The sequence below is a fragment of the Hylobates moloch genome, unplaced genomic scaffold (genome assembly GCF_009828535.3).
Source record: "Hylobates moloch isolate HMO894 unplaced genomic scaffold, HMol_V3 SCAFFOLD_2, whole genome shotgun sequence".
Classification (NCBI taxonomy): domain Eukaryota; kingdom Metazoa; phylum Chordata; class Mammalia; order Primates; family Hylobatidae; genus Hylobates; species Hylobates moloch.
Window position 1 is genome coordinate 73,383,040 of NW_026652277.1, and position 23,556 is coordinate 73,406,595.

The window sequence follows — 23,556 nt, forward strand, 5'->3', positions numbered from 1 at the left end:
TACTTAACCCAGGCTTAATGGTTAGGAAATGCCTTCCAGTGAGGGAGAACTAAATCAAGAACAGAAAGAAAGGTAGGGGTTAAGCTAAAAGGATAGGAGTTGGGGGTTAAAGTTTATGATAAAATTAATGGTGTGTGCAAAAACCTGTAATAAGGATAATATGCTTAAATCACTAAAAGAAGTTAGCTTTGATAGAATCCTAAGAGGAACAGGGAATGAGAGTGATGAGACACATAGCTGAAAAATGATCCAATGATACTTGAATTTGATTATAGGAACTGTGGATAGTTATTGAAGGCTAGATGTGATCATCCTTGGGTTTTAGAGAGGTTGCTTTAGTTCATTGTGGAGAATAGATTAGAGGAAGGCTCAAACAGAGGCAGGAAGGGCTTTCTGTAGTCCACGTGACTCTAGAAAAGGGTAGAGGCCAATAAGAGAAATAGGCGGATTTGACAGATTTTGGGGGTGGTACTGACAGAACTTCGTGATTAATTGGAGTTGATGATAAGGGAATACGAAGAAATAAGAGTAACATCCAAGGTGAATCTTGCTGTTGGTAAGTGGGACTAGCGTATTGTAGTGCCCTTGAATGAGGTGGGAATTACTGGGACACAGATATGGAAGAAGATAAAGGTTGAGTATAAGGAACATGTTAACAATAGGATTTAGGTAGGTAGCTGTATGTAACCATCTCATGTTCTTGGGAGTTCCTTGGGCTGAGGTTATGTTTTTGAGAGTCATGAATGTTTAGATATTAATTGGAATCATAGGGGTGAATGAGTTGTCTTATTGTATAGAAAGAAAAGAGATGAGGGCACAGCATAGGATTTTCTGGAGGAAAAACATTGAACAGAAAAGCATACTTCAAAAAAGAAAAAGCCAGGGATGTGGAATGAAAAGAAAATGAAAAATTCAGGGAGAATTAGGACAAGTATGGAAGTTTGCTTGATATGAGATGGGTCTTTCATAGAATGCAACAGATAAGAGGGTGGGGTTAGTTATACATGGGGGAAAAACAGAGTTGCTTCACTAAATCATTTTATATCTAAGACACTAAGACAGAACAGGAAGCAGGTTGAGATTACCTGACTTCAGATTACAAAAGGAGTAATTCCAGTTGTTATCTGGCAGGTAAGTTTGCTGTTCTGATCTCCCACAGATACTATATTTTGAGAAACTATATAAAATTTTGATAAACACTAGATCTGGAATTCTGATATAACACCATCAATTTCATGTCTCTGTTGATGTGGTTTCAATGTTTTAATAGTCAGTCTAAAGAGTTTTTGCCTTTTTAAAATGACAGAACACGATAGCAAAGCCATCAAGTATCAGATTTCAGAGATTTGGTCAGTCCTATCAATGTATAAATATAATGGGTTGGATGTTTTTATGAGAAGTATTACCACTAAGATTTTTATATTTTTCTTCTTGTCTGTAGTGATGCAAAGCAAGAATTGGGATTTTTGCTCTTTAAGCATTTTTGCTAAAATTTTGTAAAATATGTGAATTTTAAAATCATCATTCTTGAGTGTCATGTATTTTTTACAATCTAATAATAATTGTCACCCAAAAATCTTTTGTTGTTGTTGTTGTTTTGCTGTTTTTGAGAATCTGAGGAGGAATAACACTGCTAGAAAATATACTGGGTCTTAAGTTTCCCAATGAAAGCCCTAGTTCTTAAAATATATTATGCTTGAAGATGAGATCTGCTTCAACATATAAAAAAGCAACGTTCTCAAATACTTTTAAAATCAGAGTTCACACTTTGATCATACAGTTCCACTTTATCTTTTGAAATGTTCAATGCAACTGACAAAGACTGCTGCATCACAGCCTAAAATCAAAGGACTTATTATTTCTATAATCTAGGAATTAGGTATGGAGTTTTCGTTTCTTGTAAGTGCATAATAGGGAGATAACACTTGCATTTTCAGATTAGTTGGCACAGCAGCAAGTAGTAGAAGTGGCCTGTGAAAGTAATGACATTCTGACAAATATTTTCACTTAAAATTAACATTTTGTTTTGCTCTTTAAAATAGACTGTATTTTTAGTTCTTTCAATATGTTAAAATTTTAAAACTCTCTACTGCTCCTTGCAGGAAGCATGAATGGATTACATAAAAGATTATATATTCATATTTAGAGCCAACAAAATTATTGTACTTTTTTTCCTAATATATAAATTAGAGTAGACACCCACCCTAGCTAAGCAAAGGAAAAATAAAACTGCAAATTTTCAGTGGCTTATTTTCTTCTTATGTAAAGCTTGATACAAATCAGGCAGCCTTTTTTGATCTTAGGCTACAACATGTAGAACATGGTACTTAGGAATGCTGCAATAAGAAGACGAACACTGATGATGAACTGTGTTGGCCAGAACAGGTTGAATAGCTGGAACCTAACTATGGAAAAGGCTGAGGAAGGTTAGTGAAAAAACCCAGATTTGAGAAAGCCTACAACCAGGAAGATCTGGAGAAAGAAGGATCTTAAGGAAAGAACTAAGTCTTGGAGACTTTCTGTTTTCATCTTCTACTCTTCCTTGTTTGGATAATTTGCTTATGTGGTTTGTTGCAGTTTTCAGGTTGTGTTTTTCTAATTAATTTGTAGAAGCTCTTTATATATTCTGGATGTAAGCCCTTCAAAAATTATGTTTTGCTTTGCAAATATTTTCTTCCATCCAACAGTTGTCTCTTCACTCTGTTGATTGTTTCCTTTGCTGTGCAACTTTTCAGCCTAATGCAATCCCATTTGTGTATATATGCTTTTATTTTCTTGTTTTGGGGAAAATATTCATAAATACTTTGGAAGGCTTATGTTAACAAGCTTTCTTCCTATGTTTTCTTCTAGAAGTTCTACAGTTTCAGGTCTTAGATTTAAGTTTATTACACATTTCGAGTTGATTTTTGTATTTGGGGTGAGATAAAGATCCAATTTTATATTTTTCATATGGATATCCAGTATTCCCAACACCATGTATTGAAGACCCTGTCCTTTCTCTATTGTGTGCAAGGGGCTATTATTCAAAATATTTAAGAAACTCAAACAACTTAATAGCAAGAAAACAAATAACCTAATAAATAAATGAGCAAAGAGTCTGAATAGACATTTTTCAAAAGAAGGCATACAAATGGCCAATAGATATATGAAAAAAATGCTCAACATCACTAGTCATCAGGGAAATACAAATAAAAATCATGAGATATCACCTTACACTTGTTAGGATGGGCAAAAGGACAAGAGATAATCAGTGTTGGTGAGGATGTAGAAAAAAGGGAACTCTTGTGCACTTTGGCGGGAATATAAATTACTACGATCATCATGAAAAATGGTACAGAGGTTCCTCAAAGAATTAAAAATAGAACTACTGTATGATCCAGCAATCTCACTTCTGGGTATATATCCAAAGGAAATGAAGTCAGTGTATCAAAGAGATATCTGCACTCCCATATCCATTACAGCATTATGTAATAACCAAGATGTAGATGCAACCTAAGGATAGATGAATAAAGAAAATTTGATGTGTATATTCCATGGAATCTTATTTGGCATAAAAAAAGAAAAAGCCCTGTCATTTGTGACAACATGAATGAACCTGAGGACACGATGTAAGTGAAATAAGCCAGACATAGAAAGACAAATACTGTATGGTCTCACTTATATGTAGAATCTAAAAATGTTGTACTCATCAAAGTAGAGAGTAGAATGGTAGTTACCAGGGACTGAGGATGTGGAATGGAGAGCTGTTGGTTCAAGGGAACAAATTTTCAGTTAGAAGGAATGTTTATAATAATACAGTTAATAACATGCAGTTCATAATAATATATTGTATATTGGAAACTGTATTAGTCTGTTTTCCTGCTGCTGATAAGGACAAGACTGGACAATTTACAAAGGAAAGAGGCTTAATTGGATTTAACAGTTCCACGTGGCTGGGGAAACCTCACAATCATGGCAGAAGGCAAGGAGGAGCAAGTCACATCTTATGTGGATGGCAGCAGGCAAAGAGAGGGTTTGTGCAAAAAAAAAATTCCCATTTTTAAAACCATCAGAGCTCATGAGAACCATTCACTATCACGAGAACAGCATGGGAAAGACACCCCCCCCCCCGCCCCCGCCCACATGATTCAGTCATCTCCCACCGGGTCCCTGCCACAACACGTGGGAATTATGAGAGCTACAAGATAATATTTGGATGCGGACACAGAGCCAAATCATATCACAAGCCACGCAGTTAAGACTAATATATTGTGTACTTGAAAACATCCAACAAAATAGATTTTAAATGTTGTCACTGTTGGGTGGCGCAGACACGTAAGGTACCACAAGATGGTGACAGTTCCGGGTTCTTCCTCCCTCTCCACACCTGACGTGATGTTAAACCCGCCAAGAAAGACCCAGTAAGAAAATAACACCTCCCACTCCCCCCGCTCATCCCCAGGCCTGCCCCCAGACCCAATCATCGATAACCACGTAGCCCTAAGGGATATAAATATCCCATCCCAACAGCACTCTCTCTGCGCGACCTGACCCGACTCTGCTAATAAAGATCTCTTGACTAAATTTGGCATGCTCTGGGTCTGCCTTTACTCTTTCATTGGTGCCGTGACTCGTATCGGGACTCCCCACCCCTCAGTGGGATCCCGATCCTTTTCCAGGCCCAACCCAGACCCCAAACCAGTCTTCACCCATTTTCCTGTTCGCCAACCTCTCCGCACAACACTGGCTTCATTTCGGTAAGTCTTCCCCTCTGGGGCCTACCTTTCAGGCAGACCGTTAACATAGCCCTTCCATACCCACCCTAGCCGCTCTAAAATGGGTAGAGATCCCATATATTCACAGCTTCTTCCTCCTACAGGACAGACCTAACCTCTGCCTCGCTTGTGAACCCCAGCAGCTACTTGCTGCTCTTAAACTGCCAACCCCTCCCTCTGCCCCTGACTTCGACCCAGCCAACGAGCCCCCCCCATACCACCACCGTCCACCTTGCCTTCTGGCCACCACCCTTCCGGCCGCCACCCTCCTCAACTCGCCCCTCCTTCTTCCACTTCCTCCGCGTCACTTTTGCCGGCCTCTTCCCCACCGTCATTTAGCCCTCCCAACACCCGCTTGAGATCTCACCATCCCATTCTTGCCCCCCTTAGAGAAGTAGCTGGAGTAGAAGGTATCGTCCGAGTCCACATTCCCTTCTCCATAGCTGACTTATCCCAAATCGAAAAACGCTTAGGTTCCTACACCTCCAATTCCGCTTCCTACATTAAGGAATTTCAGTACCTTCTCCAAGCTTACAGCCTCACCTTCCATGACATCCACACAGTCCTCTCCAACACCCTTCTCCCTGAGGAGCATAGACAAGTCTGGGAACAGGCTCGCACTTACGCAGACGAGGTTCACCAAACGACCCCAGCCTTGCCACTGGGGGCGCAGTCTGTGCCCGAGCGAGAGCCTAACTGGGACTATAACACCCAAAATGGAGTAGCAGCCAGAGACCATTTTGCTACCTGCCTAATGGCTGGACTACAAAAAGCAGCCCAAAAGGCAGTTAATTTTGAAAAACTCCATGAAATAATACAAGACAAACATGAAAACCCATCTGCCTTTCCAGACCGCCTTACAAAGGCACTCCAACAATACACCAACATAGACCCAGAAACCCCCGATGGTAGGCAACTCCTCATGTCCCATTTCTTTGCACAAAGTTTTCCCGACATCAGACAAAAACTAAAGAAGTTAGACAGAGGCCCCTTCACCCCTCAATCCGAGATATTGGCAATGGCGTTCAAGGTTTATCATAACCTGGACGAGAAAGCAAAGAGGCAAAAATACCAATTATTAGCCAGGCCTTTCCTCAGCCCATGTCATGGTTGCACGGCCATAAATGTTCCAGTCATCCGCCTCACCGTCAGCCCCCTGGGCCCCGTTTTAAATGTGGAAAGGAAGGTCATTGGGTCCGAGAGTGCCCAAATCCCAGGCCCCCCGTCGGCCGTGTCCTAAATGCCACCAGCCTGGCCACTGGGCCATAGACTGCCCCGGCTCCCAAAGGGAAGCTGGGCCAGCCCCCAGCCCCACTCCCGACCTCTTAGGACTGGTCATCAAAGACTGACGGGGCCTTGGGACTCCTTTCCCGACACAACTTATCACCACACAGGAGCCCAGGGTCTCTCTAATGGTGGATGAACGCCTCATCACATTCCTCCTTGACGCCGGAGCTACCTTCTTGGTTTTGAGGGAATTCTGGGGTGTCACTTCCCTTTTTGGATCTCCTATAGTCGGGGTTGGAGGCCAAACCATATGTCCGAGAGCCACCCCTCCTCTCTTCTGTACCTTCTCCGGCCACATATTTTCTCACCGGTTCCTCCTAGTCATGCCCCAATGCTCCCTTTCCCTACTAGGAAGGGATATCCTCTCTAAATTCAAAACCTCCATCATGTTTAACCCAACCACCCTCCCCAGATCCACCCCACTCGTTACTTTAGTAGCTGACTCCATACACCAGGCTCCCACCCCCACTCTGCCTTCGCTCCCAACAGGCGTCAATCCCATGGTTTGGGACACCACCACTCCCTCACTGGCCTCATGCACCCCCGTACAAATATTCCTCAAAGATCCACATCACTTTCCCAGTCAACCCCAATACCCTCTCCCCACCTCCAGCCTGAGGGGATTACAACCAGTTATCTCAGACCTCTTGAGAAAAGGGTTCCTTAGACCAACTCATTCACTATATAACACTCCTATCCTAGCAGTCAAAAAATCCAATGATATGTTCCACCTCATCCAAGACCTCAGACTTATCAACGAGGCCGTTAAACCCATTCACCCACTAGTTCCCAACCCCTATACCCTCTTATCCTCCACTCTCCCCAATGCCACACATTTTTCAGTAGTAGATCTTAAAGACGACTTCTTCACAATCCCCCTCTCTCCTCAATCGCAAGACCTTTTCGCCTTCACCTGGACCGACCCAGACACCCAACAATCACAACAACTCACATGGACAGTCCTCCCTCAAGGGTTCAGAGATAGCCCCCATATCTTTGGTCAAACTCTTGCCTCAGACTTAAAACAACTAAATCTTCCCCAGTCAAACCTCCTCCAATATGTAGATGCCTCTTACGCAGTCCATCTCTAGTCACCTCCCAAACCGACACCACTTCCCTACTCAACTTCCTCGCAGACAAAGGCTACCGGGTGTCCCCCCAAAAGGTCCAACTCTCACTAACATAAGTAACTTATTTGGGAGTCCTTCTTCTTCACGACTCAAAGGCCATCACCCTAGACCGCAAGTGCTTCATCAGAGGCCTCCCCATCCCTAAGACAAAACAAGAAATACTCTCTTTCCTAGGATTAGCTGGTTACTTTAGAACCTGGATTCCTAACTACTCTTTACTAGCAAAACCACTTTACGACCTCTCCCGGGGACCCCCGTCCCAGCCTGTAGAGGCCACAGTCAAACAGCCCTTTCAGTTACTCCAATAGGATACATAATGGACAGCGCCTCGCAGGGTATGCCGTAGTGTCCCTAACAAAAACCATTGAGGCAAAATCCCTGCCCCCTAATACCACAAATCAGCAAGCTGAACTCATCGCAGCCACTCGAGCATTTGAATTAGCAGCAGACACCTCACTTACACTATATACTGACTCCAAATACATTTTTCACATCCTTCTCTCTCATTCAGCCATTTGGAAGGAAAGAGGACTCCTGACAACCAAAGGAACATCTATTACTAATGCCACCCTCATCACTCGCCTCCTCCAAGCTTCCTTACTCCCTACTAAAATAGGCATCACTCACTGCAAGTCCCACCAAATTGACTTGTCCCCAGTGACACAAGGTAACAACAAAGCAGATCAGGAGGCCAGACAGGCAGCTTTATCAACTCTACCCCCCACTCTCATGTTAACAATAGACGAGCCATCAAACCCTTTACAACTCACACAGCCACCGCCAACACAGTCGCCTAACCTCTCAAAACACGCCCTCTTCTCGTACCTTCACTCTATTTTCCACACAAATCCTCAAACACTGAAAACCTTGCTCAACTCCTTCTTCACCCTAGATTCCTCTGACCTACAATTCCTTAAACAGCTCACATCTGCCTGCCCCATCTGTCAACGAACAAACCCACAAACTCCCTTAAGGCCAGGACCCTTCCAGACCCATCAGGCCAGAGGACACATTCCAGGCAGTGATTGGCAACTTGATTTAAATCATCCCGAGGTTCGGAATCCCCACATCCCTCCAAACTGACAATGGTCCCGAATTTACATCCCATGTCTCACTAAATATAACTGCCGCTCTTAACACCCCGTGGCATTTCCACATCCCCTATCACCTCTGGAAAGGTTGAATGTACCAACCGTCCACTCAAGGAAACCCTCACTAAACTGTCATTAGAACTCCATCTAGACTGGATAAAGTTACAGCCTTATTCCAGAAATATAAACTTCATACTCCAGGCCCTCTCTTCTGGCTCTCCGCCTCTTATATCTTCCTCCATGGACTTTCCTCCCCTAGCAGTCTCTCATCACAACCTTATTACCTATTCACTGTAAAAGAAACCTACAACGCTCACAGAAGGTCACACACAAATGTCATCAGCTACACTCGGTGCAATGCCTGGTCCTACCCAGCACAAACCCTAAGCATCACCCGCACACTCAAAACTAATTCTCAGCAAGTCTTGTCCCAAGTCAACGAGCACATCTCGCTAGGTGAGACCGAATTACAGTCACACAATTACACTCACCAGTCAACACCATCCCCATACACTCCTCTTGGCAACTATTCCTCAATCAAGGACTACTTGTATTTAATATCTCTCAAGTTCCCACTTCCGACTGCTTCGAATCCATCAATTCCTCCCTCCCCGGCCCCTGTATACCCCAAGTTACCAAACCCAGTCTCGGCCTCCAGGGAACTGAGTTTTCTCCCTTCCTCTCACTCGCCCGGCCTGGGCCCCTCCTCCTTGCTCACTAAAATCCTGGTAGCAGGTGGCCCACGGCCCTCGGCCTTCCAAAGGCCCATCAGTCCTTCCGTTTCGGTGATGATCGACTCGGAAGCTCTAACTCACCACACGGTCGATCGGCTAGTAGGGGACGCCCTACCTAGCCCGACGCCGCATATTCCCCGCCTCTCATAATGGGAGGCTCTGTATCCCTGCCGGCCGACTCCCCTTTACAATGTCTCGACATTGGACCTACCACTCTAGTCTCTCAACTCACATTACTCTCCTTCTCCGAAGGCCTCCAGGCCTACCAGTTTGATCACCCTGAGTCCAATTCTCTCACAGGCCCTCGACAAAAACGAGCAATCTTTTTACCCATCATGCTCAGAATCTCTCTAAAAACTTCTCTCCTAGGCACAGGGTTAGCAGCCACTTCACTAGGATACAGTGTGTCCCAACTTTCAGACTTACAGCCCAATCCCTAGACATTTAACCAGCTTCTCCTTAGAAATTATCAACTTTTACCTACCTGTGAAGATGAAGCAGGCTCCATAGACGGTCTCACAGCCTACTAACGGCCCTTCAGTCAAACTTCAGTCTTCGAAATGACAACAACGCACCGATTCCAGCAGTTCCTCAACGATCTCTGCACTGACAGCTGGCTCTTCGCTGATCCATCGTTACCGCTCGGATGGCTTACGGCATTAGAAGATCCATATCTTCAAGGGACCTTCACAGACTACACCGCCCAAGAGGTGTTCTCCTATTATACCCATCATACCCCGTGTCAAACCTCCCTAACAGCCCTCCCTAAAACTCTCTTTCCCTCTTACAACGCCCCCACTCAGCAGGAAGTAGCCAGACGAATCACGACGCCCCTCAACCCCCTCTTAAAGAAAACAAAAGGGAGGACTGTTGGGTGGCGCAGACACGTAACGTACCACAAGATGGCGACAGTTTCCGGTTCTTCCTCCCTCTCCACACCTGACGCAATGTTAAACCCGCCAAGAAAGACCCAATAAGAAAATAACACCTCCCGCCCCCCCCCCCCCCCCCCCCCCCGCTCATCCCCAGGCCCGCCCCGCAGACCCAATCATCGATAACCACGTAGCCCTAAGGGATATAAATATCTCATCCCAACAGCACTCTCTCTCTGCGCCACCTGACCCGACTCTGCTAATAAAGATCTCTTGACTGCGTTTGGCGTGCTCTGGGTCTGCCTTTACTCTTTCAGTCACCACAAAAAGATAAGTACGTAAGGTGTTGAATATGTTAATTACTTTTATTTAATTGTTCCACATTGTGTACATATATCAAAACATCACATCATACCGTAGAAATGATATATTTTTGTCAGTGAAAAGTAGCTTTTAAAATTAAAAATGTGCACATATACTTGTGTACCCTATGGTTTGATATTACATTACCTCAATTATTTATTTGAAGAACCGACATTCTAAATTATAATGTAGAGAAATTTACCCTTCCCCCATGCTTGTAGATAAGTGTTTTCTGTAACTTGTTTAGAAGTTTCTTTCTCTCTCTCTCTCTCTCTCTCTCACACACACACATATACACACACACACACACACACAGAAATTCTGTTGGGATTATTGGGAATAAATGAATCTTCAGAACGTAGATTGAAATGGACATCTTTAAAAAATTAAATCTGCCAATACATGGACATAGTATATGCCACTCATTTAGGGTGTTTTTAAAAAATTTCTATCAATAAAGTTTAACAGTTTTTCAGTAGAGGTCTTATACATCTTATGCTACATATGTTTAAAGATACTTGACATGTTCGATAATTTGAATCTTTAAAAATATTTTCATGACTACTTCTTGCTGCTATATAGAAATAAAATTGATTTTTATATTCTATTTCAATATAACCTGTAAATTCCCTAAATCTTCTTAATAAAACTAATAGTTTATCTGAATTTGTTTTTATATTTTCAATAAACACAATCATTTTATTTGTGAATAGTGAAATTCACTTTTTCTCTTTTTTCTAGCTCAGTAACTTTATTTATGTTTTTCTCTCTATTTATTTTTTACTGCTTAGGAACTTAAAAACTAAGTTAAATAGAAGTGGCAATAAAGATTACAGTTTTCCTGATCTCAAAAGAAACAGTAATTTCTAAAATCATAGTATATTTTCTATAGAGTTTTATTTTTATGGACATATACCAGATTAAGAAAACTTTCTTCTAGTATGCTAAGATTTGGATTTCATAGAATATTTCTCTCAAAAGAAACAGTAATTTTTAAAATCATAGTATATTTTCTATAGAGTTTTATTTTTATGGACATATACCAGATTAAGAAAACTTTCTTCTATTCTAGTTTGCTAAGATTTGGATTTCATAGAATATTTCTGCATGTATTGAGGTAAGCCCATCCATTTTTTAAAATTTGTTAATGAAGGAAAATGCAGTATTGAAGCAACCTCATATTCCTGAAATAGACCTGAACTTGGCTGTCACGTATTATAATTTTTTATATTATTATTATATATATTATAAATTTTAAATTTGCAAACATTTTGTTTAGAATTTTTGCATTGGGATTAAGTTTGGCCTTTACTTTTTTTTCTTTAACTTTTCTCATCCCTATTTTATTTTTATTCAAGATTCATAAAATGCATGAAATGATTTGCTTTCTATTTATTTTTCTCAAAAGTTTAGTTAAATATATCAGATACATATTCTCCATAGAAGGTTTTAAATTACAGATCCATTGTCTTCAGTAAATAACATTTCAGGTTTTCTATATCTGTTTTGTTAGTTCTGGTAAGTTATAATTTTCTAAGAATGTGCTTAATATATATGCACTTCAAAATAAATTTAGTTATAATGTTGATTATAATTTCCTTATTAGCTTTTTAATGACTAAAGGATCTATACTGATGGCTTTTCCAAGCCCGGTACTGGATGCTTGAATGTTCACTCATTTTCTTGTCTGTCAGCCTCAGCAGGAGTTTGTCAATTTTACATTTGGCTTTTTTCTTTGTTTTTCCAATGAGTTACTTTGGCTTTGAGGACTTAAGATATATTTGTTTTTAATTTTACTATTTTCTCAATAATATTAATAGCTATTAATATTATTAATTTTCTGTTGGTTTTCTATCTTTTTTCTAATTTTATGAGATGGATGCTTTCACTATTTCTCAGTCTTTCTAAATATACAGGTAAAGTTATGAGTTTTATGTGCTACTTTTGATATGTAGTGTTTTCATTTTCCATAATCTTCAAGCATTTAGGAATTGTCTAATTATTTTTTTGTTACTAATTGCTAGCATAAATTCATTATGGTCAGAAAATAAACAGTGTATTTTAACACTTTGAAATTCTTTTAGAATTGACTTCATAGCCCAGTATATAGTCAATTTTATAAAATGGTTTTATGTGTGCTTGCAAGGCAGCTATATTCTGCAATTTTTCCATTATCGTGTTCAAATATTGTTTTTCCCCAGTTCTTTACTAGAGAGGAATATTAAGAGCTTCCACTCTAATTATCAATTTTTCCAGTTATCATTTTATCTCTGTTAATATTTTCTTTTTTAATATTCAAGACCAATTATTAGATATTAAAAAATTGAAATATGTAGTCTTGGTGAATTAAACTATTATTATGAAGTGACCCTCTTCATTTCTAATGTTTTTGCCTTAATGTTGACTTTTACCAATATTAATATATCTATTTCAACTTTCTGTTTGTTACTTTTTGTACAAAAAAAGTTTTCCAAGCATTTAATTTAGATAGCTATATCATTTATGTTTACATTATTAATATTTAAATATTTCCTCTGTAAACGTGTTATAAAATTTATTGCAATCTGACAATAAAAATACTAGAACATCAATTTCTTATATTAAATATAACTTGTTATACTAGACTTTATAGTTTGGCTTTACGATATGTTTCTCTTTGTGCTGCCTGTTCTGTTTCTTATTTCTAGTCTTTCTCTGTTTTGAAATTATTGTATTTTTTCTCTGGCTATGTTATTTTAAAGTTAAACAATCTAATTCTCTTTAGTTGTTAAGATATTACCACACACTTTTCTGACTTAAGCTAGTCAATTATTTTACCCTCCTCCCAGATAACATAAGGACTTTAGAACACATTAACTTCCATTAAACCATTCCAAACATGATTGTATTCTATTCTCTCTCTCTGTGTTTTTCTGCCTGAATAACTGCCTTTGATACTTTGTGACGTTTGGGGCTGTAATGGTAAATTTGCCAATTTAAAAAAAATTTCAAAATGTCTTCATTTTACCCTCATCCTTGAAAAATATCTTCTCCAGATATAGTTCAGGTTGCAATTATTTTCTTTCAGCTCTTTGAAGATATCATTTTAGTACCTTTAGCTTCCATCCTTGATCTTGATACTTCAGCTAGAAACATAACTGCTCTTTTTTGAAACTAATCTTTTTTCTTAATGCTATAGCCTGAATGTTTCCACCCATTTAAAATTATTATGCTGAAGTCTAATCTCTAAGGTGATAGTATTAAGAGGTACGGCCTTTGGGAGGTTATTGGGTCATGAATAACCCTCATAAATGGAATTAGTGTACGTATAAAAGAGGCCCAAGAGAGCTTGTTTGCCTCTTCCATAATGTTAGGTTATAGTGAGCAGTCACTGTCTACCACTCCGGAAATGGCCCTCATCAGATGCCGAAATTGCCCGTGCTTTAATCTGGGACTTCTCAAACTCAAGACCATGAGAAATACTTTTTTGTTGTTCATAATCTGTCTAGTTTATTGAATTTGTTACAGCAGCCTGAAAAGACTAAAATATTTTAATTGCTTTTAACATTTTTGTCTTTGCCTTTTCTTTTTCTGTACTTTTACTGTGATATGATAGATGTGGATTTCATTTACTTACTTGAGAAACAATACTTTCCACCCATAATCTCATAAAATATTTCATTACCACATTTTATTATTCTTCCAGGATTCCAAGATTATCCTTACCATAACTTCTGTCTTTATCCTGTATGTTTCTCTCTTGTATTTTCTGATTTTTTTGTCTCTGTTCGTCTTTGTAGTTAATTTCTTCATTTTCCCCCTAAATTTGCTGTGTTTTCTTGATTGTTTCAATCTATTGATAGCAATATTTATTAATTCTAGAAATTGTATTTGATTCTTTTTTTCTAAGCTATCCAATCACTTTGTATAATTGTAAATCCCCTGCTTAAATTTTCAAGCCTGGCATTCATTTTTATTTCAAAATTTAAAAAGCATAGATGTTTCATGTTCTAATTGTGAGTAACTCCAGTGTCTATATTCCTGTGTCTCTATGTCTTTTCACCTCTGTCCTTCTGCTTATTTGAAAAATTACTCACTGTAATTATTTAATGATAGGATATTATTCTCTTCCTTCAGAGGTTATGCTTGACACATGGGGGCACCAGCAATTCAGTTACTCATTAATCTAATTCAATTTTATTTATTTATTTATTTATGTATTTTTTGAGACGAAGTTTTGCTTTTGTCGCCCAGCTGGAGTGCAATGGCATGATCTCGGCTCACTGCCACCTCCGCCTCCCAGGTTTAAGTAATTCTCCTGCATCAGCCTCCCGAGTAGCTGGGATTACATGCACCTGCCAACATGCCCACCTAACTTTTGTATTTTTAGTAGAGACGGGGTTTTACCATGTTGGCCAGGCTGGTCCTGAACTGCTGACCTCAGGTGATACACCTGCCTTGGCCTCCCAAAATGCTGGGATTACAGGGGTGAGCCACCGCAACCAGCCCTAATTTTCAATTTCAAAATTTTCTGGTCCCTCCAGATGACTTCAAGACTGGTTACATAGGAAGAGTTTAGTTTCAATTAACCTTACTCCTAGGGGTATAACCTTTTCAGTATCCATCCAAAATGGTGGGGTGACTTAGCAGATCCCTCCTTGTTGGACCCTAGGGAGCAAGACCAAGATTTTTGTTCCTTTAATCCTCTAAGACTTCAAAATCTGCAGCTTAGCCTCACCTCATCTTCTGGAAAGGAAAATAACCTTATTGCAAAAGCAGCTCTGAGAGTAGGGCTCACTTTACTTCTCTGGATTCCAGACAATCCAGTCTCATTCAGGCTTCTAATTTATTATCTTATTCTTCTCTAATAAACTTAAAAATTTTTGTTCTTAATGTGTCCAGCTTGTGAAGCTGCCTTCAGTGAGAGAGTTGATTAAAATTATCTACTTATTCTGGAATATTTTAATTTTTCCCTTTTTGCAGAACAATCACATATTTCAGGGACCCTGTAAGATGTAGGGATCTCAGCTATAGTTCTTAACTTTATAAGACCCAAGTCCTTAACTTTAAACTCCAAGGAATATTTGAATGCCTTCTCAGGCAGACCATTGAGTCAAGATCACAGTCTGATGTTTCTAAAACTGTAATGATGTTACTTAGTAAATCTATCTCTCTTGCTCTAGATTCTTTCTCTGTTTACTCATGGGAGAACCAACCTTCCTGCCTTCCTTCCTTTGTCCTTTCATTTTCCTTGTTATTCACCTCAACTTCTGTTTCTGATGTTGTTTTCCAGAATGTCCGAGTTTGGTTCGGAGGAGACAGAAACTATGATAGCTTAATGTGCCATGTTGACAAATTCAGAAGTGTCAATTAAAAAGTCAAAAATAAAATCCAGTGCTTTAAGAAAAAAGTCAATGTTTTACATTTATATATAAATATACATATACAAAATTATTTGTAGTTAGGCTTTTCAAGCTGCAGATAATCAACTACAAATATCTCTATGAATTGTACACATTTGTCAGATGTATATTTAGCAGTGTGCTATCAAGAGAGAAAACTAGCATGAGTTGTTGGCTCCTTCCGTCAAAATCATCACTAGGGAAACTATAAAAGTGAAAGAAATATGTGGATTCTGGGAGTTAAAACCTGCAACAGAAACTACAATAAACCTCCAGAGACCCCAAAGGTTGACATGATTTTTTTTTTTTTTTTTTTTTGATACAGAGTCTAGCTCTCTTGCCCAGGCTATAGTGCAGTGGCTCGATCTCGGCTCACTGCAGGCTCTGCCTCCCAGGTTCACGCCATTCTCCTGCCTCAGCCTCCCGAGTAGCTGGGACTACAGGCGCCCCCCCACCATGCCCGGCTATTTTTTTGTATTTTTAGTAGAGACGGAGTTTCACCGTGTTAGCCAGGATGGTCTCGATCTCCTGACCTGGTGATCTGCCCGCCTGGGCCTCCCAAAGTGCTGGGATTACAGGCGTGAGCCACAGCACCACGCTGACATGACGTTTAGAGAAAGTAGCTGTTATTGCCCCATTTAGGGGAAATGAGTGGAGGGGCACCTGCTGCAGCAGTGAGAATTCTGTCGCCTTCTCTACTGTTTTCCTATCACTTCTTTGAGATGGTATTGCCTGTGCTTTCACTGCAACAGGTTCTACCTTGTTCAAGTGACCACGTGTAACATCAGGAATCCTCAAAAGTCCTGGAGTTCTATGTTGTTGATGAAAACTGAACCAAAAAGAATTGTTTTCCTAGGGCATTTACTCTTCCATACTTCTTCCTCCAAATTTCCTATTATTGGTGCATTTTAACTTACAGGCACTCCCTCTTCTCAAAGCTGCTTTTTCTGAAGCACTGAATGGGGAATTTTTGAATATAGTAGTTCCCACATGAGTGCCAACCAAAGAGAATGGTCAATAATATTTTCCTGTCCCTGCTCTGAACTCATTCCTTCTCTCTTTCTAAACTCAGTGCTAATACTGGGTCTAGACTTTGGCCCTTTCCTAATGCATATTACCAGAACAAACAATTCATACTCTCCAGAAATATGTTCTCACAGGCCAAAATAACCACACCCCTGTGGAGTATAATGCCGTCAGAAGAAAAACAGCAAATCTGTGGATTATCTTAACCCCTGAATAAAAATTTCTGGAATAGATGGAGTATGTGTGATACTATTTAGTTACAGGATTAATCTTTGTGTAAGTTTTTTCTTTCGTGATATAATTTCAAAGTTTAGTTTATTCATTTAGGATGGAAGACTGAAGAGCAGCACATGCGGGCGGGGAGTGATAATTAGGGACGGCATCACTAAAGACATGCCTCAATACCATCGTTTCCATAAAACTATGTGTGTAGGTGATAAGAATAGTTACCATGGATGGAATGCTCATTATATATCAGCCACTGTGCTAGGCAGATGGTACACATTGTTTTAATTCTTAGGTAACTATTATCTACTCAAATGAGGAACGTGAGGCTTAGGAGGTTAAATGACTTATCCAAATCCCAACTGAGAAGTGTATTTCTCAGTTCTTAACCTGGCCAAAGAATTCCTTGGGGGAAACTGGGCTATTATCTCAGGTTAAAGTTTTGTTTTTGTACAGTGAGGAAGGTTCTATTAGACTGCTATCTGGTAGTGACAGGAAATGGAGGGGAAAGGAGAGTCTCAGACTATTGGTGTCAATAAAAGAAAAGATGCAAAGTGCATATATACTTAGGACTAGTGCGCAAGTATATTCTCCATATATTGCCAAGCAAAGTTTCCAACCACATCTGTGGCTATATGTATATATTTGAATATTATCACTCTTTCAAACTTGCCTTGCCTTCAATTCTTGTTTTAACTTGTGTTAAAACACAAATTGCTCCTTGAAGTTTTCTGCGTCCCACATTCAGTTGAAGACTACAAGTCTTTTACAGTTTGTTCATGGCAGGTTGAAAACTGCAGTTACCCAGTCTAGTGCTTCGGGCACAATAGTGGCAATGGGGGTGAGGGGAAAGTTTCAACAAACAATATAAAAATTGGAATAGTCTTGGGTAATAACTTTATATTTTATCCCTCTGGCAACTACAAGTGATGAAGGTGGATCTTAGGACGCGGGATGAATTCTCATCTATCTTAATCCTCTTTGACAGCATAAGATGTGCTTCTAGGCTATATACAACTTATATTACCAAAAGTTGATTTCATGCTTGAAGAAAGTATAGTGAACAATACCAAAGTTACTATGTTACTAGTTTCATATACTTTATTTAAAGAAATGTGATTGTAATTCTTAATGCCATCAGAATCAGTTCGCAAAGTTTAAGCTTGCCTTTGCAAACTTAGACTTCTTGATGCAATAGAAGTTGTTGCTTCAAGGTGGGAGGGTGCTGTAATAATAGACTGCAGTCCACTTCCAGCTGTTTGTAATTACTGTGAGTTACATCATGATTCTCATGATTAGGGCTCTATGAAATTAAACTTTTTTTAAAGGTTACATTTCAATTATAGTAGCATCTGTAAGGAAGCTTATGGGAAAAGAAAAACATGTAAAGTGAGAAATACTAGAATATTAATCTTAGACATTCAAAAGTTTTACGAATTAATCTCTGAAGACTACTTCCCTGTAACAATCTTATTCTGCCATCCTGGGGGTCTATTTGTTCTAAAACTTCAGGATTCAAAGGAAAACATTTTTGGTAAACGTTCTCTAGCAGCTGATGTTCATGAAACAAGAAAATCATTCCCATTACTTTATTTTAGCACCAGAAATATATTACATATTATCATAACAATCTGCCTTCTCTTTGCCATCTAGTCTTTGCTTAAATGAAACCATAAAAGTTGTATTGATAATGGCTAACACTGTGATTAAACAGTGTGTATCAAGCTATAGATTTCCCTATAATTTTATGATTATTTCAATTTTTATGAATACAAAGTTAAAAACGCTTAAGCAGCCCAAACTGCAAAGTCAGTTGATTAGTTTCTGCTACCTATGAAATCATTAAGATTCAAAATTTATATGGAGGAGAGTTAAAACGTGTAACTAAAAGTGAAAATTCTCTCCACCCCTAAGAGTCTCCTAGAACCAGTGGTGAAAGAAAAGCAAATGAGTAAGGTGAAGATCTTTTAGTTGGCATAGAGAGCTAAATCTACCTAGTATATTTGGCAAACTGAGAATTGTCAGGAAGTTTTCTGCTTTAGATTTAAGAATTATAATTTAAATGAATGGCAACTATAGGAAAACAAAAATATATGAAGTTCCATCCTCATTATCCTGCTTTAATATCTATCTGGACAAAATGATAACATTTGCTGCCACTGACAAAAAAGAAGAAAGGGAGAGAAAAAATACGTGTACCTTTTATATACTACTGTAATTTGTGCTGATTGTAATGTATATAAATGTAATTAAGATATATGTGTATATGTGTAGATGTGTGTGTTTAATTGAGCTAAAAACGTATTAATTTGCTTCAGTAAAGAGACTGAATTTGGAACAGTGCCTACAAGGCCCTTCTTTCCTTTAATAGGTCAGGGAAGCAAGTTTAATGAGGGACATAATAGGCATTTTCACCTATGCATTTTTCAAGTTTTCGATAGTGACCTAAATCTTTGCAGTTTTTCTAGAAATGAGGCATTGCTTTTGCTTCATTACACTGGTATAGAAGTATAGTTTCAGAAGCTTTCAAGTGTTTTTTCTTTCTAAGTAAACTTTACTTGTTGGGTTAGAGAACCAATGTGATAATATTGCCAGCTGCTAAGATCTCTCTGAGAACATCTCAGACCAGACTCCATTTATGACTCTCATACATTTCCACTTTCACTGCTAAATCACCATGAAATCCTATGTGGTCACACATGGTTAGAGACTGTGGTAGACAGAATAATGCCTGCTTTTCAAAGTGCCCATGTTCTACTCTCCAAAACTTGTGAATACGTTAAGGAATTAATGTTTCAGATGGAATGAAAGTTGCTAATAACTGACTTGAAATGGGAAATTTATTCTGCATTATCCGGGTGGGCTTAATGTAATCACAAAGTGTTTATAAGTGGAAAGGGAAGGTAGATGATTGTGTCAGAGTGATGTGATATAAGGGACACTCAACCAGTCGTTGCTGGCTTTGAAGATGGAAACAGGCCAGGAACCAAGAAATGCAAGCATCTTCTAGAAGCTGAACAAAGCAAGGAAATAGATTATCCCCTAAAGTCACAGAAAAGAATGTAGTCTAACCAATATCTTGATTTTAGCCTGGTAAGGTTCATTTTACCTCCTGGCTTATAGAACTGTAAATTTTGTAATTTGTTATAGTAGCAATAGAGAACTAATATATGTAGTTCTATGTGTAGAATTACTAATACATTTAGCCTATGGCAATTAATCCTGAAAAGTCTAGATATTCCTCTTTCTTTAGTACACAGCTACACTGGTTAATTGCAGAAAGTTCTTCTGTGAAAGAAAGCTTAGAAGGCCTTTTGACGTTATGGCTTGTTTCTCAAAAGCATCCACTGTCCTCTTCATTCAAGTGGCCCTGGGTCTATAAACTGACTTACAGTCTCCAGTTCTATATTTTGATGGTTTAAGTTAGGCTTTGTTCATTAGAACTATATATTTTTTTCATATATACTGAAAAATGAGACTTTTGTGAGCTTATTTAGGTTGATCTCAGGAACCAGCAAATGTGTCCACATGGCAAACAATTCTGATTACCACTCCAGCCTTGCCATCTATTTTAGTACCAGCACTTACCTTGCATTGACAGTTAAGTGCTACTATTTGGCATCATCCCTGGACCCCAGAAATCTCATGGCAGTCATTTCAACAACAATGTCTTCCACCTTTAACTATGGCCTACACACTGGACATCCACCATGGCGCTTTTCAGGAATGCAATACTCTCACCAATGTAATTATTAATGACTATGTGAAGTCTTACGTAGCTTCTGTGGAGACAAAATTAAGGGTTGTTTGTGTGTGTTGTTCATTATAAATTTACTCTGAAAACTTTGTCACTAAAACTTTGGACTTTAAAAAAAATTGAGGTACTTCAGTTTCATTTACAATAAACCTCCCCAAAAGTATCAGCCAACCATCCAAACAAAAGATAGAATCCTACTTCTTGAGGTTGTATACTGAATGTAGTCTAGAAGTAGCCAGCCTCTCTCAGGCTTTTGAATTCCTTGTGTTTCTCTTAGTCATCTGTTACAACAGCCACTCATTTTCCCAAAGCTTTTATTTAAGTCACTTAATTCTAAGTGCTCACAGGTTTAATAAAATTCAGTATGTCTAGCATGCCATTGGTTAATAGTGCCATCTTCGAATGTTAAATGGATCCTAATTGTATTCAAACTCAGTTGGGCAAGAACAATAATCCAAGTTTCCTTGTTGCTTGATAATCAATTGCTAATTTCTTTTATTCCAAGTTGCCTTTTGGTCAGTGTTTTTATTTGCATACAATTCTAACCACTGACACCACTTTTGTAGGTAGGGATCTACCAGAAAGCATGACAGAAATTCGGGGAAGATCAGGGAATTAAGTTTTCGTGATACACAACCAAGAACAGTATGGACATAAGAAAACATCCAACCATCATGTGATTATTTTAGACAAAATCCTTTTGCTATTAGTATCTGCCTTGTGGGACTCATAAAAAAGAGAGAAAATGGAAAAGTCAGGAAGTACAACAAAACCCCTGTTATAATTTTTGCAAAATAATTCAATACCTCTCCACAATGCTTGTCAAAAGTGCCACTTACCATTAGCTTAGGTTACACTTTTTTTCTTCTAATTCACATGTATTTGCTTAGCATAACCTAAGTCATTTGTGGACCCTGCACTGCAAAAATTTCTAGAAAATATAATCAGTTTTTTTTCTTTTACTTTATCTTTTTTTAAAAAGAAATAACACTTATCGTTTTATTTAGGGGTTGTTTGTTACAGCAACATAACCAATTAATTGTATTCTGAATAATAGAATAGAATATGTGCATATGCACTTATCAACACACATATGCACACATTATATGCATAGACAAACATACAAATTGGTTAGAGTGTAAGCATTTCTTTGTAGTCTATTTTGTTTTTTTGCTAAGAAATATATGTATTATTCAAAATTTGTTTACTGAGCACCTATTATGTCTTGGCCATTTTTAGGATTTTGATGCTACATCACTGAGCAAAACATTTTTTAAAACCCATTGTCCATGGAGTTTATTTACACGGAAATTTATTCAAGTTTGTGAATATATAATTATTATTATTTTTAAAAATAATCTTAACCATTTTAAGTGTATACTTCTGTGATTTTAAATATATTAACATTGTTGTGAAACAGATCTCCAGTACTTTTGCATCTTATAAAACTGAGACTCTATACCCATTAAATACTCTCCTCTTCCTTCTTTCCCTAGTACCTGGTAACCCTCAGTCTACTTTCTGTTTCTATAAATTTGACTACCTTAGATACTTTATATAAGTGGAATCATATTATGTTTGTCTTTTTGTGACTGGCATACTAGGAAATATAATCTTTAACTTTCAAATCTTTAGTGTACAGCAAGACAGAGTAGGAGGCTGAGAGTTTTTGTTGGGTCAATCTGCAGTATTTTCCACAGCTGTTCTTAACATTCCTCATTGAAAAGAGGAAGTAAAAGCAAATCCCTCCTTAAATTAAAAAAAAAAAAAAAAAAAAAACAAAAAACTGAGAGGAGCTAAAGAGGACTAACTTAGTGTGGGCTCTTCAGAAGCAACCCCTGAAAAGAAGGTTACTGTAGAAGGGATGAATTCTGAAAATTCTCATAGGTAAAATCTGAAGATTGTAATGAAAGCAGGAAAGAGCAGAGGTGTTTCAGATCAGCTTTAGCCTGATCTGGTGAGGTGTTCTTGTTTGTGATTTCATCAACACTCCATTATGAGAACAGAGCTCCTGTGGTCCCATTTTAGTGAGTCATCAGCTAGATTAAGACCCAGAAAGGGGAGTTCCTATCAAAGATGATACTATAGAAAAGGATGCGAGTATGAGCCCGAAATATGAGTAAATATGAATTTAATAAGAATGTGTATGTCTGCTTTAAACCTAAAGGGAGAGAGACAGATGGATGCCTGTGTATTTCGTAGCAACACTTAAATAAGGTGGCAAGAATTAGCGACAACCTAAAAGGGGATCTGAAATCATATGCCATAGGTCTAAATAACTTAATTTTTTTGTAAATAAGTCCAGCAATTATTAAAATTAAAGGCTACTGCCTGTTTGAAAATACAACTGGGAGAGAAAGACAGTACAATGGATGTTAAAAGGAATTTCTGAAATTATCTGATTCATTCGATATAATTCATGCATTTTGTTGATAAATCCTCAACATTATGTGTTGAAAAACAGTTAGAATAATTGAGGATGTAGCAGACCCAATAAAATAAAATTTAGTGAGGTAAATGTACAGTTTGGTATTCACACTTAAAAAAATAAATTAGGCAGCTATATACTTTTTTTAAATGACCAAAACCTATTGAACAGGAATTCCTGGAGATAACAATGATAAGTTCAGGACAAAATACAACATAAAACAACACAAACAAATAAATAAACAACAATAACCTGAAGACACTAGAGAGTAAATTACACGGAAATTCTGTTTGGGGATCAACACTGAAGAAAAGTTAGCACTGGGTGAATTTCTCCTTTTCAGTTACTTAGCGTAATAGAAAGCATCAGTCAATATCATGTGGGGTAGCTAAATCCCTGATAGAGAACATGCAGTCTGTCTGAGCCGAAAATAACAAATAACAGAAATTTGTGGCAAATACAGCCTTGGGACCAGAAAACAAGGAACCCCACAAAAGCAAAAGCTAGC

General features: G+C 38.4%; 1 long non-coding RNA gene across 2 annotated transcripts in view; it reads right to left on the reverse strand.

Moving 5' to 3' along the window:
• LOC131381637 (uncharacterized) overlaps positions 1-9,928 on the reverse strand; it is a 94,146-nt gene extending 84,218 nt beyond the window's left edge. The window contains exons 1-2 of one of the 2 annotated variants that reach the window (XR_009210516.1): positions 9,893-9,928; positions 9,481-9,690 (exon numbers count right to left, since the gene is read on the reverse strand). This is a non-coding gene — a long non-coding RNA (uncharacterized LOC131381637). Of the gene's footprint in view, positions 1-9,480; positions 9,868-9,892 lie in introns of those variants that run through there. The other variant, XR_009210515.1, reaches the window with a different exon arrangement.
• Positions 9,929-23,556: the final 13,628 nt, after the last annotated feature.